The 19,574-nt window shown below is 26.7% G+C and overlaps 1 protein-coding gene across 1 annotated transcript in view; it reads left to right on the forward strand.

Moving 5' to 3' along the window:
* The first annotated feature begins 338 nt into the window (after nucleotides 1–338).
* The window catches only part of LOC148237078 (neuropeptide CCHamide-1 receptor-like), a 98,932-nt gene continuing 79,696 nt past the window's right edge, over nucleotides 339–19,574 (forward strand). The window contains exon 1 of the mRNA XM_088183480.1: nucleotides 339–362. The gene's annotated coding sequence lies outside the window, so the exon portion shown is untranslated. The remainder of the gene's footprint in view (nucleotides 363–19,574) is intronic.

Here is a 19,574-nt window from a genome sequence, read left to right on the forward strand (position 1 = left end):
ACTTATGCAATAGTCCGAGTCTTGGGGTCCATTTTCCAGCCCACACGCAACATTTCACTTTTGGAAAATTTTGTAGGTCTGGCCATGCGCATCGAACTCAGTGTGTAGTAAACGGACAAGAGTTTTCCTCAGTCTATCGTCACGAGCGTCGCGATGCGCACTACGTTAACGGTGCACCGTGAAAACTTTTCAAAAGTTCACTCCACATAACGTACATCGATAATTTATGACATTCGAATAGTCTATGGTAGTGTTTTATGAGTGTTATGCCGCGTTTATTGTAAATATTCAGTATAATAATATATCAAAGTTGCTAAATTGTTTATCAGTGATATCGCTTATCTCCAATTGTCATTGTTCAAGTATGTATTTGAGGCGCATTGCCAAAATATATAAATTACTTATCAATGTTTATTATGTATCATTCAATATGAATACTAATCTGTAAAAATGTATTGATCAATATCATTGATAGATAACATTTTAATAATTGATTCAAAATAATTCACAGTAGTCTCTTAGTGTTTGATGATTTTATTGGTATTGATGTAGTTATTATTCATTTTAAGTATCAATCAATACAAAGTAAAATGTGTGAGTTTTATATTGTTAATTATTGAAAATGTTTTGTGTGAAATGATTTTTTAAGCTGTCATTAAATATAAAATGATAATCTTAACTACCTCTAATTGTCGTTGTTAAGGTTTATTGTGCATTGTCAAATTTTAAAACATCACATATTAACCACATAAATATTTATATAATTCGAATAAATTCTTAGTGTAAATAAATATATGCAACAAAATATTTTTCTTGTCGTTACTAAATAGCACATTATCATTTAAATATTCTATGAATACCCAAAGTGGGCAAAAAACCCTTTTAGAGTGCTTAAATTTTAACTATTATTAATTCCATAGAAAATAACAACGCATTTTAAAATAATTCGATTTAATCTTATTTTATTAATGGGTGTTTTAAGAGCCGTATATTTATTATAAAGTATAGAGCAGGTTATTAAATACATTAAAAAGGGATATAGTTACATAATATTAGTAACCCAGACTTAAGCAGTACTTTAGCTTATGAATATAAAATAAAAGTAGATATACTGTCATATAAAATGCTTTTCAAAGCAACATTACATTAATTGAAATTAAACAAATCAAAGATATCACAAATAAATTAATTAAAAATGTAAAGATAATACGTGTCTTAATAGAAATGAGTAATTTTAATGATGAATTATTAATCTTAAGATTTAGAGATCTTAGAATTTTAAAATAAATTCTAAAATAGCAAACATGAGTTATTAAAATGACGTTTAATTTAATATGTATTCTGATATTTTATTTAGCGTATTTTTATGTATCTTAAAATATATTTTGCAAATTAATATGACCTTCATAGTGGTTACAAAAGTATTTAAAAATTTGTGATTTCCACCTTGATATATTATTATAATATTCAAGACGATTCAGTAAAAATAAAACAATCTAAAATTTAATCAATTGTATCGAAAAAGTATTACGAACGGTAATTAATCTTAAGAAAAATAATATTTAGAAAAAGATAACGGTATTTATCGAGGGAGTAGATAATTTAAATCAGTACTATTTACTATAAATGATATTAAGTTACTATTTAGTTATTATATATGTATGGTTATGTAACGGCATGAGCAATTTAATCCAGATAATAATAATTGGAAATCTGATCCGGTCAATGGTTTACAATTAATATTCTAATTATCATGAATCGAAACTAGCTTTGACTCAAATTTATTATTATATATAAATACCAGATATAGTTATTGGTATTTTGTTTTTTCTTCTCAATAAAATTAACATTGATAGATTTTCTTTTTGTGTAACTTTTTCATAAAGAAAATTTATTTTATATTGACCTTTCATTTGAACAAAATTTATTGTCGATTAAGATTTTTTTCTCTACTTACAGCTCAATGATATTTTACATATAAAAATATATTTAGAGCAAATCATAAATTTAAGTTCAATAAAAAATATTTATTGAGCTCATCAATTTTTAAATCAAGGTTCACGAGAGTTATTAAAATAGTTAATAGCTGTATTAAACTAATTAAATTCACATTAACCTATAAATTAAATGTATATATGAATTTTAATTTTCATCTTGATTGGAGATCACAAATGATACTAATCAAAAGTTTTAAGGTTTCGCATTGATTTTCGGTTCTCGAGACGGTCGTTTTATATTTGTCTTTTGCGCCTTTGTTTTGTGTAATAACACAATGTGAAATATTGGCTGTTTACTTTTACTTATAAGCTATATTTATTTATATCTTACTATTTCCTGCAGAAGCAAAAAAAAAATATTTCACCCTTATTTATTTTATCTTTGTGCTATACTCTTTTATGCATGCTTTATTGTACGCAGTTTTTCTACGTACTTTTTCTGCTCCAGTGATTACGAATTAAAAATATTTTCTGCAATTCAAAATAATAATATTTTTAAACCAAAACAATATGAAACCCTTACTTGAGCTAAATAATTTATAATATAAACAATTATTTATTAAAAGTCAATAAAATAATATTTGTATTATTAAAATTGGTATGAATATTAAATTGATGTAGGTGTATTAAACTATTTTTTTTATTAATATCTTATGAATAGTCTTGTCTATCGACAGAATAATTGTTAGCAATAAATTTTATATTCATGTCCTATTGTTAGATATATTTAATGTTATTGTTTCTGTGTCTCAAACTTGTATTTTAATAAATTATATAATAGTGATATATTAAAAATATATTTATACTATATAAAAAATTGCTTAGATTAAAATTTGTATATAAACTTCAATTTTGTTTTGAGAGCACAAACGAAAATAAACTAAACTAATCGTATAAAAATCATGATGTAGGGTGATAATCTTCGGATAAGGGTAAATTGCCTTAGATTGTTTGAGTTTGTATTTTTTTTTATATATTTGTGACTTTTCTGTTGACAAGTAATAATTCTACAATATATTTTAATATTATTATTATTAATATGCGTGATTTTTCAGCGTACAGTTTCTCTTACAGTAGTTCCTTATTTATTTTAAGATTGATTTTTTATTTGCAAAATTAAGCATCTTACTATTGATAAAACCTTACTTAATTATTAAAATATGTCCATTTGTAGCATTTCATATGCTTTTTTTAACTTGCATATACATTAGATATACAATATTAATCTATCGTGTTTTTAATCTAAAATTAAAAATATTTTAAGGTGGTTTTTAATTTCCACAGATTTTTTGGTAAAATTATTCAAAAATATTTATTTATCAAAATTATTGTAAAAATATTTTTTTATTAAAAATTATCTGAATATGTATATACATATATTGTACAAAATATTTTTATCCGCATTAAATTCAATTGACAGAATTTTGCATTATCTTAAATCTGACGAAAGATTCAATGTCACATCAGATTTGACATTTTGTTGGCTTGAATAACTAGAGCCAAATGATATATAAGTTATATTTAACCTATGTTAAATCGCATAATAATAAACATATGTTCTAATTATATATTAATATGTAGGTATATTGGAAAACATAATACAATTTTCATTGACATATTTAATAAATAATATATATCTAAACAATTCTCTCTTTAAATAATATGTTTATATTTACAATAAGACAAGTATTATATTAATATAGTTTAGAAAGGCAAACATAAAATAGCTTTGCAAAGTTATTAAATTTTAACCAAAGCTTTCATCCATAAATGTGATATATATAAGACGAAATTACTAAGAATCCTTTCTTAATTAATTAACATTTGTTTGTATGAGTAGAAACTATTTTTGGATTTACATGTTTCAAGAATCAATTAAAACTCTTTTTTCATATGTATTATATTTTTATTATAAACTGTTTTGATACGAAACAGTACAAAAGGTTAATCCTTGACGTGACATCACTTTGCAATCAGGTAATAAGTTCAAACAAGAGAGCTCGTTGTTACTAATACTATAATGCACAAACATAAATTGTTCAAAAGCAATTATTTTAGTAATTTTGTCAACACTCGAAATAATTGAACTCATCTAATTTTGATTATCTTTGTACGTTTCGTTTTATTTCGTTCTATAATTTAATTTATTTTATTGTAAGACGATGATAAGATTAAACAAACATTTTTTGCTTTTAAAGATCCTTTAAAGGTAGAAGTTAGTTGCGCCTGTCAATCATGTTTTATTTAACAATTTTAATAATGAATGTCGCTACTCAGAAATCAACATCATTTTATCCGACTTCAAAGGAGGGTAAAAGGCAGAATGTGTTTGAAGAGTGAAGTAAATTGAACATCATGTATCTTGTATTCATTTAAGATGTACATATATGTACGGATAAAATGTGCGTTAACCAATTTTAATAAAATACAACATAATATATATATTTTTTTCCCTAAAAGGAAACTCTCGTTTCTTAATATTTTAAAATTTTAATTACTTATAATTTAAAATAATTATTATTTGTAGCTAAATAGATGAGATATTAGTGAATGATTAACTTATATTTATAAATATATTTTGAGGCACGATGCTTACAAAAAAAGTGTTTTTAACTTTTGATTGTAGTAAGAAGGCTTTTAATTTTATACACAGCTGCTTAAAAATACTAAAATATTTGCAAATTATTGCAATACCCTTGTCTTTAAGTACATAAATAATTGCCGGATTCTTTGGATAAGTCTGCTTTATAAAATTATTAGTACAATACAAATAGTTTGCGTTCAACAGAGATTTTGATAATGAGGCGTAAATGTTTTTGTTTGCATCAACATTATGACATCTAGCATTTTTAGGTGTAAACATAACCGTTTCTTTATTAGTTTATTTCTCTTCAATATATCTAGTTATAGATTTGCAGCAGTTAAGGAAGTAGTTCTAGATTTACAATATTTTTTTTTATGACTTATATTTTCATCTCATAAAATATACTATAAAATGTATGCAGTAAGTAGAAAAAAACTGATCATCAAACTTTAATATAAATATTTTTCTGTCAATTGTTAATGTGGTATCAAATTATTATTTAATACTAAATATAACGGAACTTTTGCAAACTATTATATACATAAATTATGCAGATAAAAATATCTAAGATTCTACGCATAACATAAATATGTATAAGGTTTGCTTAATGGAGCAGACATATAATTTATTCAGATCGCACGTTCGATTTCGACTTATTGGACATTTCTTGGTACTGAATGAGATAAAAAGTAATTTATCGCTTTATTTCGATTGCAAGAGCTTACTTTGCATTTTTATTTGACATAAGTAACTTCTATTGAGTTAATGTAAAATGGTTAAACGTATTCAATAATTATTTAACTTGAAAAAAAAATTTGGTAGACAATGAATTTATATAAAATTCAATTAAAAATATAGATGCATTTATTTATATTTTTTTTTCTAGCTCTAAACATTTTTATTTATTTTTGCTAAATTATACTTTATTATTTAGTAGTATCATAATTATTTTAAAACTTAGCAGACAATTTATCTCTTTTTAAATTACTTCCAAGTATTTAATTGTAAATCTGTGTAATAATTATGATGTTGTATTTATGCAATATTATTAAAAAAATGTACTAATATTATAAAATATTGCAATATGTAAAAAAATATATTTAGAAAATTAATTTAAAAACGTTAAACAACCTTACAAATAATTTTTGCTTCACAGTACATAGCTTCATATGATATGCATTGACCTGTGTGCTTATTATATTATATTAATTATTGCTGTGCTGTGCTTAAAAATACAATAATGAATTAAATGAAGCTTTTCTTTATTATTTTTTATTTCGTTGCTAAATTACAGGCGTTAGTCTAATACAGTAACAGGGTAAAAACAATTAATGATTAATATGTAAGTAGTAAGACATTAGACTGAAAATTAGTGACAGCTATTTTTTTTGATAATGGAGTATTATTACAGCTCACAATCAATTAATGTCATTATTAAATACCTAGACTATTTATCCGCAATATTGAAAAAAAAAAAATTGTGATGATCGATCAAAATTATTATATATATAAATCACTTGTATTGTTCTCTTCATTGAAACACACAATTAAAGTTACTGACTTTTATAAAATTATAAAATTATTATATATAAAATAAAGTAACGGTATGTTTTTTCTAAGCCTTTTCAAGGTTATTACTGTTGAAGCATTTTTTTCTTACTCATTAATATAATATAAATAAAACAATATCATTTTTTGTCTGCCTTTACAAAATCTTTTTTTACGTCGGATGGCTAAAAAGCCATTTTTTACAAACTGATCCGTTATTCAAATGTGTTTATAGTATTATAGTTCTATGGAATATTTTATCTAGAGATAAAATATTGCAATTTATGTTAGTATTCAAGAACAAGTACATATTTTTTTAATTTTTATGAAAATTGAAAAACATCTCATTTTTTTAATTTTGCTCTTCCAGACACGATAGTAATAAAATAACACCAAAGTCCATTTAAGATTTAAGATTGATTAATTTTAGCTATATTAAGTAAATAAATTAATAAAATAAAAATAACCAATTGTACTACTGGTGTTGATATTATTAAAAAATAAGAAAATACTTCTTTAATATACAATAAATACAAAAAAATGTCATGAGATTCAGAAATAAATAATACAAACATTATTCACATCTGTATTGAGATAAGCAATAAAAAAATAGTGAATTTTTTAAATATTTTTATCATAGTTTGAGGTAAAATGATTAAGGCAAAAAGGTCTATTACATTCTCACCATTCACAGTATTTTACGTAAACTATAAAATAGGTTTAATAGATGCTCTTCAAAGGGTTAATAGTACTTATTTGTGAGATCTTGGATCATAACAAAAGCTTATCTTTTAAACACAGAAATGGCACTAATCACAGATGATGCTGTTTACTTTGAAAATCTAAATTCAACAAACTGTGATTAAAATATCTGTGAATTCTTTGTCATTCTGACATAAGGCAATCGATATATTAGCAAGGCTTTGGTTGAGACAAGTTATTATGATGGCAACTGTATCTTGGTTACGTATTTTTTAAATAGATTGATACCTCGAGTTCTCTCTTGTGATAAAATTGTCTTCAACAGTTTTTCTTCAATTGAAAATTTTCACAGATCAATCTAACAGTAACTAAAAATTGTACAATATAACAAAAATCCGTGAATTTATATAATAGTAAGTAATACATATAAAAATAAAATCACGAAGCATTCATATACATTTTTGTATTTCGAGATTATTGTATAAATTTAGTGTCTCTTTTAATTTCGCTTATAAAAATAAAATCACGAGGCATTCATATACATTTTTGTATTTCGAGATTATTGTATAAATTTAATGGCTCTTTTAATTTCACCTATGTTTATAATATTTTCAGATAGTGAATTCAATTAAGGTTTCTTTGACAAATACGCTCTCAGAAAAATTTAATATCTCGTTCAGAAAGAAGCAATTGCTGCAGCCCTAAATTGATTTAAAAAAATATTTTGTCAGGTAATTAATCCTCATTTTAGCTCTTGCACCTTCATTTACCTTATTTAAAAATTATTATCGAAATTTAAATCGAGTTCCAAATTGCTTTTCTAGTATTGCGACCGAAACGCCACTTATAAAACTTATAAACAATGTTGAAAAACTAGGCTAATTCCTATTCCTTATGGAAATTGTACGATCGTGAAAGTTTCAACCACATTAATATTTTTTATAATTTAATTTTGATCAAACCAAAAATAATCATACGTTTCTAAAGTAAAGTCCAACTTATGCCTTTAATTTTGAATTTCTATAAATAGCTATTTAAACAACGAAGCGCTTACTCCTGATTAATGACAGTTATTATGTTCGCGATTTTATTTTATTAATCCAATATGTACCATGTATGATGCGTGTCTAGACAGAGCACTTAAAATTTGAAGGGTTATAATGCAATGTTTGATTGAAGGGTTATAAAGCAATTGAGAAAATCTAAATTTTAATACTAAAATCATATTATCTACCACAAATTTTGTACACAATGATTCAAAAATGAACTGAATAAATGTACGTAAAATCGCACCAGAAAATTAGGGACAAATTTAACAAAGAACGATATAAACTATTTTTCGTTACTATTTGTCATTCTTTTTTGTCGTGTATTAATGAAAATGGAGACCATCACTTTGCTAGATTAAATCAGATATAAACATTGATTTAAATAGGCGCATTTTTTTGGTACATTTATATTGCTGTAAATCTTTGCCAGCTTTGACATTGCTTCCTCATCATATCGATTATTCTCTTTACCACGAACTTCACATCCACAAGTCCTTGATTCTGATTAATGAGTCTAGATACACAAAGTTGTGGACAATCTCTATATCATATATATATATATATATATATATATATATATATATATATATATATATATATATATATATATATATATATATATATATATATATATATATATATATATATATATATATATATATATATATATATATATATATATATATAGTATATATTAATCGTTTATGTATTTACTTTTCGTTTAACGCTATAACCCTTCATTTTTCTTTATACATTTTATTGACTGTATTTTTATGTTTGCCTAAAATAGAAATTGTACCAATTATATACTTTCAATTTCGACCGAAACTTTTTGGAGTACGTTATTAATATAAAATACAGCTATTATATTATATTTATGTACATATATTACGTTTGTGTATTTTTATCGAATGTTACTGAAAGCAATAACATATATTAATCTACTTTCTCTTTTAAATCTCCTAGTTAGAGATTTTTTTAATCAATGTGCTATCATCTGCATATCTTATATTAAAGATTAAATATCTTCTGACTGAAATATTTACATGCTTCTAGATTCTCGAGTGCCTTAAAATATTTTTTTCCGAGAAAATAATATATTCCTATCGGACAGCTTTTTTGCTTACAGAATAGAAAGGAATGTCGTTTAATCTAACCCAAGAAACGTTATTTTAATATAGTTTATTTATTATATATATTACATATTGTACACTCATTTCTAATAATGCATTCTTGAATAGGCAAAAGCTTCGCACAGAATCGTTGCAAATTGAATTCGAAGCATTTTTCGATTGTCTGGCAAATGTTAACTATTTGCCCTCTAGTTCCGTTGCCTTTGAAGGTTTCTGTACGCTTCTTTGAGACACGATGTTGTATTTAATACTCAAATTTCAAACATTGCTTCAAAATATGCATGAGAAAATTATTTTATGGTAATATTATAAAATAAGTTTTGATATGTAAATTATTTTCTACAATAAATATTCTCAACACATAATAATGATTAACTTTACCGATAAAATATTGTTCTTATCTAATTAATATTACATATTGCATATTTGTGTTTAATATTTATTAATTAAAAATGACAATCTTTTCTTTAATCTGTCCATTTTATCCACCTTCTCATTCACAATTATTGCTTTTAATATAAGCTTCGCCAACAATTGGAATGCCAAGATCTTTGAGTCTTAATTTTATTAATTAAAATATTTTAGAGAAGCGAAATTGTGTAATTGAATAAAATGCAAACATACAAAAATTTGAGTATAAATACGATTTTTTAATATTAAAAAATAAATTATTAAATGTATTTATAAATAAAGTGGTCCAAATTGAATGGAAACATATTTGAGCAGAATCTTTTTTAATTTGGTTTTGAGATAACAATAGTGTTTTCTGTTTTTAAACCTTGTAATTGTTGACTCTTATTTTAAACCATGTAATAAAGTGCTGAAAAATATTAAATATTTATAAATATCGGGTTAAATTAGTCTGAATATCAGTCCATCAAGTGCGTGTATTGTAAACTATAATTGAAATTCAGATAAGGTCCTGAAACTAACAATTGAGTTTTTATCTATGTTTACTATTAATCAGACTCAGTTATCAGAGAGTTGACTTCAAACAATGTACATAAAACATAGGACAATGTTAGCACAAATTGCGAAATTATTATAGATCCTAGACCTAGATTCTGAAGATCTCATAAATCTATTCTCAAATTACTTGACCAATAGATATCAATTCGTCAAGTATAATAACTCTTTTTCAGAACGATATAAGACCCCTACTGGAGTACCTCAAGGATCCAATTTGGGTCCATTGTTGTTTTTATTGTTCATTAATGACATAGAAACAGCAATAGAGCATTCAGATTTTTTATTATATGCAGATGACTTGAAAATTTACAAGAAAATGCATTCGATTTCTGATTCCCTCGACCTACAGGAGGATCTCAATTCTATATGGAAATGGGCTTGCTATAACCAATTGCCTTTCAGTGTAAAGAAATGTCACACAATTTCATTTTCAAGGTCATTAACGCCGGCAAAATATTTATACCATCTAGGCGGATATTTTCTGGAATGGTTTTCTTCAACTAAAGATTTAGGAGTGACTTTCGAAGAACGTTGGAAATTTAGCCAGCACATTGCAGAGACTCATAGCAAATCCTTAAAAATTTTATCTTGAGAAATGCGCGTTACTTCAGGAATACTTTAGTATTGCGCACTCTTTATGATACTCTGGTCCGCAGCATACTAGAAACTAGCTCCATCATTTGGATATCAGACGTAATGAATCAATGTAATGAATTGAAGCTGGAAAAAGTACAACGTAAATTTCTTCGATATTTATACTTGCAGGAATACGGGTATTATCCGTTCTTGTTTCCCAGTGCTTTTATTATGGGAGCCCTGGGATACGTTTCTTTGTCGACTCGCAGAAGTGTTTATGTAATTAAACACTTCTGGAAATTACTCAAGGGCGTCGTAGACAATCCTTCAGTGCTCGAGCAGCTTCAAATGTGGGCTCCTGAAGATGGTTATAGTTCTCGGTCGCGTCCACTATTCTTGCCTGTAAAGTCTAGAACTGGAGCACTTGCCAACTCTTCTGTGGCCATGGCTATTTATCTGCTCAATTCTGTCCATAGAAATATTGACATTTTCTCTTGCACATATGGAGTTTTGGTTCAGTTCGTATGGGACAATGCACACCTGTTGAGGTGATTTGTGTCTGTTGTTTTGTCTTGTTTATATTTGTATGTATTATGATGTATTTGTACTTTTGACTATCGTGACGCATCGGGTTTGCCTGTCAGGTCACGATGGTTATAATTTTAATAAATAAATAAATAAATAAATTAATATAAATTTGCAAAAAATCCACGCTTCACATTCACAAAGAAACCATTCTTATCTATCTTTTTATGTTAATGCAATAGCGATCGATATTTGCCTATGATCTTCGTGCAACAACGATGAATTTAATTTGGATTACATGATTATAAAAATTGATAATGAATTAATGGAACAAGCTAATAATAAAAATTGACAGTCATATATTGATACGTGCGTACCGCATTTCGCCGTCGTGCTCATCCGGACAGTACTATAATTATACAATATTTATTTTTTGTCTGATCGATCAGAGTTTTAACTAGCACTAAAGATCGGTGTTCGGTGTATAATATCCGTAAGATCCTGACCAAAAAATCGCGTTAATAATTCAAAACATACGGACCACCTTATAGCACATCGTGTCCGAAGATGTTATTCATCCATAAGTATCGCCAAAAAATTACTCTTTGTTTGGAAAGGATGCTATTGTTCTTTTGCATTTTGTTGGCTCACAAACATCCTCATCCGCAATTGATCAGAGCTGCCTTGAACCAGCATTATTAAATATTTGACAATTGATCATAGATGTGCTGAAAGACGCAGAAGACAGGCGAGGACCCTATATAGTCAATAGTAGATATGAGCATCACTGAAGCGTTCATAGAGCATGGTATCACAAAAAACATAATCATAGCCCAAAAATATTACAATACAACATCTACTTTTAAGACCTGTTTCTTAAGCTCTACCCATATACAAATTATTCTATATATGTGGTAATTTATATTTGTATATAAAATACCATGTTACAAGATTTTTTCGGCGACTATTTTGGTTGAAAAGTCACACTCTTTAGAGTTAAAAACCTGATAATTCAACATACTGAATTTAAAAAAGCCCACAGCTGTTCAAAATAAACTACAAATAAGAGTAATTTCTGGATTTTCGGCAATTAAAAAGTATTTTTTTATTACTTATTTTGCCAGATTTTATGTATTTATTAGATCCATTTTTGTTGTATTACACAATTGTGTTCTTAGAGCTAGTTTATTTTTGGTGTTATTAAAATATTACACTACAAATATATACAAAATAAATATTTGTTTTTTAAAATGATTTTTTACCTCAGAATAAACTAAGCTAAATGTTATATAAAATACACGTTAGCGTGAGATTCAATTAACGTTATCACGGCTTTCGTTTTATATGCTAACAGCTTAGACTGACGTTTTGACTTCTTTCTCGGTTATTATGGCATAAACCGTTTTTGTCTCGGACAAATTGAATACCTCAGCTAATTGTTTAAGTCAATTATCTGAAAGAAGCGTTAATGAAAATAGTACAGGGTGTTTATTAAAATTAAAATAAAATAACTTAGAAGCGTGAAAAAAAAATTACATTTAGAAGCGTGAAAATAATTTTATATTTAAGCTATAAAATGAAATATTTTTTTAACCGTCATCAAAAACTCGTCATGTTCTAAATTTTAAATTCGCGTTTTTAATAAAGTCATAACGAGCAAACCTCGAGCTATTTTATGACGGTTGCTTTTTGGTCAAAGAAATATGACAATGGCTTAATTTTTTACTTTGTCGAAATATAACGTTACATGGGGAATACTTTTTAACAATTATCTAAATAACCGTCTAGTGTCAGGCATTATTATATTACTAAATTATTAGTCTTAAATGATATTTCGGTAATAATTTTTTGGCACCTAAAAATAGAGCTTTTTATATGAATTTTTAACTTTTAAAAACAGGATATATTTAAGTTAATTTTTACGAGTTGTTTTCAAATAAAAAAACCAATAATTTTTTATTGTCGAAATTCGATTACTTTTACGCTTGTTCATGGCTTTATATGCTGAGGTTTTTCATCGGAAATTGAATAAAAACTTTAATTTGCATCGAACTTTTTACAAACAATTTTAAATTTATATATAAAAACATCTCTCGTTTTATTTGTACGTGTCGTATTTTTAGGTTTATTATGTTGAAATTGATTTATACTTTTTTTATAAATTATTCGCAAACTTATTTTTATATTATTAAAATATTTTGAAACGATAATTTAATTAAATCACACTGCTCTTTACATTTGCGCGATCTAAATTAAAAACATTACTCAAATTAGCTTCCTTCACTTCTCATTTGCTACAATTTGTAACTCAGCGTAACCTCTTAAGTGCCCATATAAAACAATATTTAGTGAAGCTCTTCGTTGTCACTCTGTCACTTAATTCACTTCAATTTAGTTACATCTCAGTATTTTTAACATATTTCTCTTAAGTATTTAATTACTGTCACTATCGGGTTTATTTTAAACCGAGCGCTTACTCGCAAAGGAGTTGATAAGACAGGAGATATATTTTCTAAAAAAAATCTCAAAGGATTTCTGTATACCTTTTTTTGACATACCGTTAATTATTATATATAAAATTGGATATATTTATAAATAATATCAGTATAAATAAATAAATATTGTTTTATAACACATATATTTATTTGTGTCTTACATAGTTTAAGAGTAGATAATCTTTGCAATAAAAAAAAATACAACATGCAAATATACCTTTTGTCCGAAACCGTTTGATAGTTTACTTTACCTAGTAATAATTTTACTCCACGCTCTCATACTTTGTTTAGGACAAAGAATGGCACATTTAATTACCTTTACCATCGGTTAGTTAGTTTAGTAAAACATTTTACCGCACACTGAATATAAACGGGTAGTTAATTAAGTTGTGGCTGAAGTTTAATAATTTAATTGCTGAAGACATAGTGGTGCTCTTTATTTAATGCCTAAGAGGCGTATAATAGTCTGTTTGATATACAATTTTAATGAAGTGGACATTTTATTTTGTATAATAGTTTTAGTCATATACACAGTTTTTATTAAATATTTATTAAACGACGAAGAACTACTTCGTTGTGTTTCTTATTCATATCTTATGAGACAGACTTTAGTATTACATCACACAAAAAGATTTGATTAAATAATTTAATGTCATAGTATATCATATCTTTCTATACGTCTAACCTTTCAGATTGCAACTTTAATATATTTTATTTTTTAATCCTGTTCTAGATTTAACAGGGAATAATGTTAAGAGATAATTGCATATAAAATAATACTTTGTTCCATAAAATGTTTTCTTATGAATTTATTTAAGATCAATTTTTGAAAACTAATTTGCGATTTCATTTTGAAGGGTTGAGAAGATCAGCTTTTAATTTCACTGTATAGATTTTATTTCAAATATACATGACGTACGACAATTTGTGACAACTATCACAAGTATTTAATATGTATGTATGTAATAAGGTAAATTCAGTTTTTTTATAACCTGTGGATTATTGTGAATATTATATTATCTCGGAATTGGCTGTATATCATATTTGCACTATAATCTCATATAGTACAATGCAACTCTCGTATCTCTGGAATGCACTGTATCCAAGCTCTGTTTTCAGACAATCGCCCAGTGTTTTGTTTAATACATTGGAAGATAAGATCAATGTAGCTCCTGAGATAATCTTAGATTACGAGAGAGCTGACTGAAAATAGTTCGAAATCGATGTCAAAATTGCTTGCATTTCAAACAACAAAATTCTCAATAAATTAAGCAAGCAAAACTAACATTCGTTCCAGCGCGTAAATATACTCTAAATAAAATTTAGCTCCTTTTCAAAAATTGTAGATACATTATCGCACGTTATTCTTAAAATAAATAGAACCGCTTATCTTTTCTATTTTTTTTTGTAAGAAAATTTTTGGTGAAAAAAATCTAGAAAAAACCATAATACATGCCAATTTTCACGCTAGGCAGTTTCTTCATTAAGTATTATTTATGTGGTTCTTAGATTATCAAAGCAAAGATAATACCTATAAGAATTGTTGAGAAAAATATTTATTTATCGTAAATATTTCCGACCTTGCATGAATATTTTCAAACATCTAGCACGTACCTACCCTTTCTTATGCAGTACTATAAACAAATACAGTGGTTGTGATACATCTAAAAAATTTCGTGCAAATTTAATTTGTAACAAAAAAGGCTCTATGATTTTTTTTATAAATCAGCACATTTCTCGGAAAATAAAAATTCTCGATTTTCTTAAAAAACCTGAAAGAAACAGTAGTTTTACTACTTATCTATCATATTTGATGCGTGCTTATAATTCAGGTGTTTACCTACTATCTGGAAAACAGAAAAAAATCATCCAATTAAAAAACCCGGTAAAGAAGATAGCATTTCGATAAATTACTGTCCTTTTAGTTTATTAAATCTCTCGGTAGTGAAATTATGAATCAACATTTTTTTTTAATTATAAACAATTAATATTTTTGCGAAATTTATTCAACGATTCACAAATATGCTAAATGAACATATTTCCACATTTTTTAACATTATCAATGTGAGACATTGAAAAAGCTTTCGACAATGTTTGCCATGGCTTAATGTTTATTTGATTCAAATCTTATTCATACACATATAATACGCTCATACCTAAAAGGTTGAAGCTATGTTGTGTCGCTAAATAATAAATTCTCGATACCGCGTAGAATTCTAGCTGGAGTGTCGCAGGGTAGTTTTCTCGGTCTGTTCCTTTTTATTTTATATACTTATGACATTATTTAAAAAAAATACAGACTTATCGATGTACGCTGACGACATAATTTTCAAACCAATTGAAATTAAGCAACAAAAATATTATAAATATTTTATTTAATGGAAAATAAAATAATATTAAAAAAAACTGTGCTTCTACTTCTTAAAAGTAAGCAAAAAAACTGTATTAAATGGGGAGTGAGTGTATGTATTAGGACTCCAAGCCAAAATTCACAAAGCATATCGCGGCTTGTTGCCATTGCGACCCTTAAACCAAAAGAAATGCAATATACGGGCTTTCTTGGTGTGAAGTAACATTAGTAATTTAAATATTTCTACACTTCACGTTCAAAATAAAGCGATATGACACATCTGTCTATATTAATTTAAAAAAATTATAGCAAATTTCTGATAGCAAAAATTAAAAAACATTGCTCATATTGAAAAATACTATAAAAATATTTTGCGAGGCGATATTAACTCACTAATCTCACGAATCAGTTTCTTTTTTTTTAATTGTAAACAAAAACTGCCTAAACATATTTTGCTTTAAAGGCACTAATTTAATTTTAGTTGCTCCAAAACTTTAAGCCCAAAAATTTAAATTAATATATTTTGATTTTATTATGTATTTTTTTATATTTTTAAATTTATTTTTGTAAGCCAAAATTTTTATACAAAATTTCAATTTAACTTCTAATTTAAATGTATTTGTTATTTTGTATAAAACGTTTATAGAAAAAATACAGTACACTAAATATAAACGGGTGGTTATAAAAGTCTTTGTTTCAGTTTCCTTATTTAACTATTTGAAACATGGTGCTTTACAATACATTAAGTAGGCACAATGCAGTCACAATTAAATTTTAATAATGACACTATAAAGCAGGAATTTTCCTTTGAGCTCTTCCGAGAAGTATCGACGCGGTCGTAAACGCATTTTTACTAAAATCTTTATTAAATAACGAAGCTTTTGCTTCAAAAATCGAATGCTGTAAGTGGTACGGGAAAAGCGCTAGGGGCTCAAATTGTTATCGTGCCTTTTAATTACCTAAATGGCACGTCAAGAAGAGTACCCTTGTTAAAAATTCCAATTTGGAACGCTTTGACCGGAATTCTATTGAAACCTCTTGCCTATGATGTATTGCAATCATATTTTAAATGTTATTAGATTTTAGAGATTTCAGGTCTTTATTGGGTTTAAATCTAAATCTAAGAGATCCTTATTTATAAACAAAGATAAGACGGCTTGTGACATTAAAAACAGTTTATACCAATGCATTATGATACCAAAAACAATACATTGTATTATTACAATATAAAAAATAAAAAAGAGTAAGAAAGAGAACATCTTAAGGTATCAATTTAATGGTACTTAAACTGATCAGCTCTTCGTAGCTGACAATAAATCAATGCTAGCGTGTTGAGAAGCCTGATGGCGACAGCTATAGACGAATCGGATAGTGTAGACGTCCTGGCTTTTGGGCAATCGGAAGAGGACGCGATTGTGATTCTCGAAGACTTTCCGGAATCCAAAACTGGAATAGTTTGATTGTCAACAGAACCTTTGAGTAGTTTGAAAAAATGCGATATCTCAACAAATCGTAGCCTAACGCTTAACCAAATATCTTCTGATAAAGATATCTCATGAACCTTTCTGTACTTTCCATTAAGAGAGAGTATTGGGTGTTACAAATTATATAGCTGTGAATAAAAGTGTTAAAGAGGACACGAGTAACTGGCGGATCTTCAAAGTGAAACACGTTCTTCATAACAAAACCGAGCATCTTGAATGATTTTTTGCAGACGTTGTTTATATGCTTACATTAAAAGTGATTCTCAGAACTTTAGTGGAAGTTTCTATAGCCAGAGCGATATCAATTACCAATTTGTAAAGATTTGATAGATGATTTTATAACGGTTGTAAGTTATCCAGAACCGTTGAATTACTAACACCTACATTTTACAAATTATTTTTATCTTCAAAGGTTTTTACCTTTTTTAACTTACACTAAAAATAGTTTTTGTTGTTTTATCACCCAAAAAATGATATATTGTTTTTAAATAAATTGAGGGTGTAGTTAATTTTTTAAAGTATCAGTCGATCTTCGCGCCTCTACATACTTTTCAGGAGCAATTATCGTTTCTTTGCTCGATGTAGATTTTATCTTGTTCTATTTCCGGAATGCGAATTTCAGTTTCAATTTCAATCGGCTGAGCACAATTAGCATCACGTAGACAAAGTGCTTCGACGGCTAATTTTAAGGGTTTCAATTAGAATTTCTGCCATTTTCACCAAGTCAATCTTCTTGAAATGCCACGGAAAATGTATATGTGCATCTCATATTATATGTTGAATACGTTTAAACATTTTGGTAGATCATATTTTTATTTATAAATTAATATAATCACATACGTGGTTTATTTAGATTGCGTTTTTCCATGGATTTTTGGTGTCTATATTTCGCCAAAATATTTTTGGCATCATCACACATCATACACTTTTTTTAATTAAAAAGCGCTTATGTCGGTTAATGTTTTGTTGTGACACCGGCCGATATTCTGTTATATACATGTAATTTGCCACAAAAACAGAAAGTCACGATTTCAACATTCGAATATAAAAAAAATTACCCGCAAAGAAACTTTATAGGATCCGAAATAAAAAATAAAGTCGAATCAAAATTGGTTCATATCAATTTTAATCAATGAGTTAAAATAGCAACACATTTAATATTAAAATACATACTTTAAATATACTTTGATATAAAATAATTTATTTAAGTTGCTGATAGGGAATATACACAATCCGAAGATTCTGGAATAACTCCTCTTTTATAGCGTTTGCATTTCCAAGAACGGATATATTGGACAACTTCCTAATTTTTATACATCCGTCGGATATTTTGATTTGTTAATTTTAATTCCACTCAGCTAAGCTATATGTTTAAAGTTATTACATAAATTCACATATGTTATTAACATATATTATTTATCAATTGAAAAAAATGAATTTACTTAAAGTCTGAATTTAATAAACCCTTCGAGGTCCTCCCTATATGACCTAATACAATAATCCCATCGCTTCTTCCATTTCAGTAAATACTGTCTAAATTATTCTTCCGGAATGGTGTTATATATTGTCCTCGTCAATGTCAACAAATTTTCTCATTGCTGCTCTTTTAGTGAGAATAAAATAAGCCACAAAATCTAGTAAGCAGATCGATTGAGGTGCAGTTATAATTTTATTTTTATATAAAACAACAACACTTTCTTATTGACAATATATAAAATTCAATAAAACATTATATTTATGTGGATACAAAGTACGCACTTTAATGGCATTTTATTATTTAGTTGGCAGATATTCAATGGTTTATTTATAGTGTTTGTTACAATAACTACGATTCACAATTACCGCTTCGCTGAATATCATAAGATGTTTATTGCATATTTGAGATTCAAGGATATATAGAGATGGAATTAATTTTAGTTCTCACTCGTATATATTGTACATATCATATGTATTTTGGGATCTTTTCTTGGGATCAATACATTGACAATGTACATGACAGATTTTCTGAAATTGAATAACGTACAAAATCGTTGTTATTATTAAATCTTGTATTATTTATTTTGTATAGCATATTCTTTGTTAGCTTTATTCTTAAATTTGGGGACCAATCGATTATAAACTTTGTCTTCAAATATTACCTTGGTGACAAACTTTATCTATGG

The sequence above is a fragment of the Plectrocnemia conspersa genome, unplaced genomic scaffold (assembly GCF_051122295.1).
Source record: "Plectrocnemia conspersa isolate PC_06_02 unplaced genomic scaffold, ASM5112229v1 ptg000003l, whole genome shotgun sequence".
Lineage (NCBI taxonomy): Eukaryota > Metazoa > Arthropoda > Insecta > Trichoptera > Polycentropodidae > Plectrocnemia > Plectrocnemia conspersa.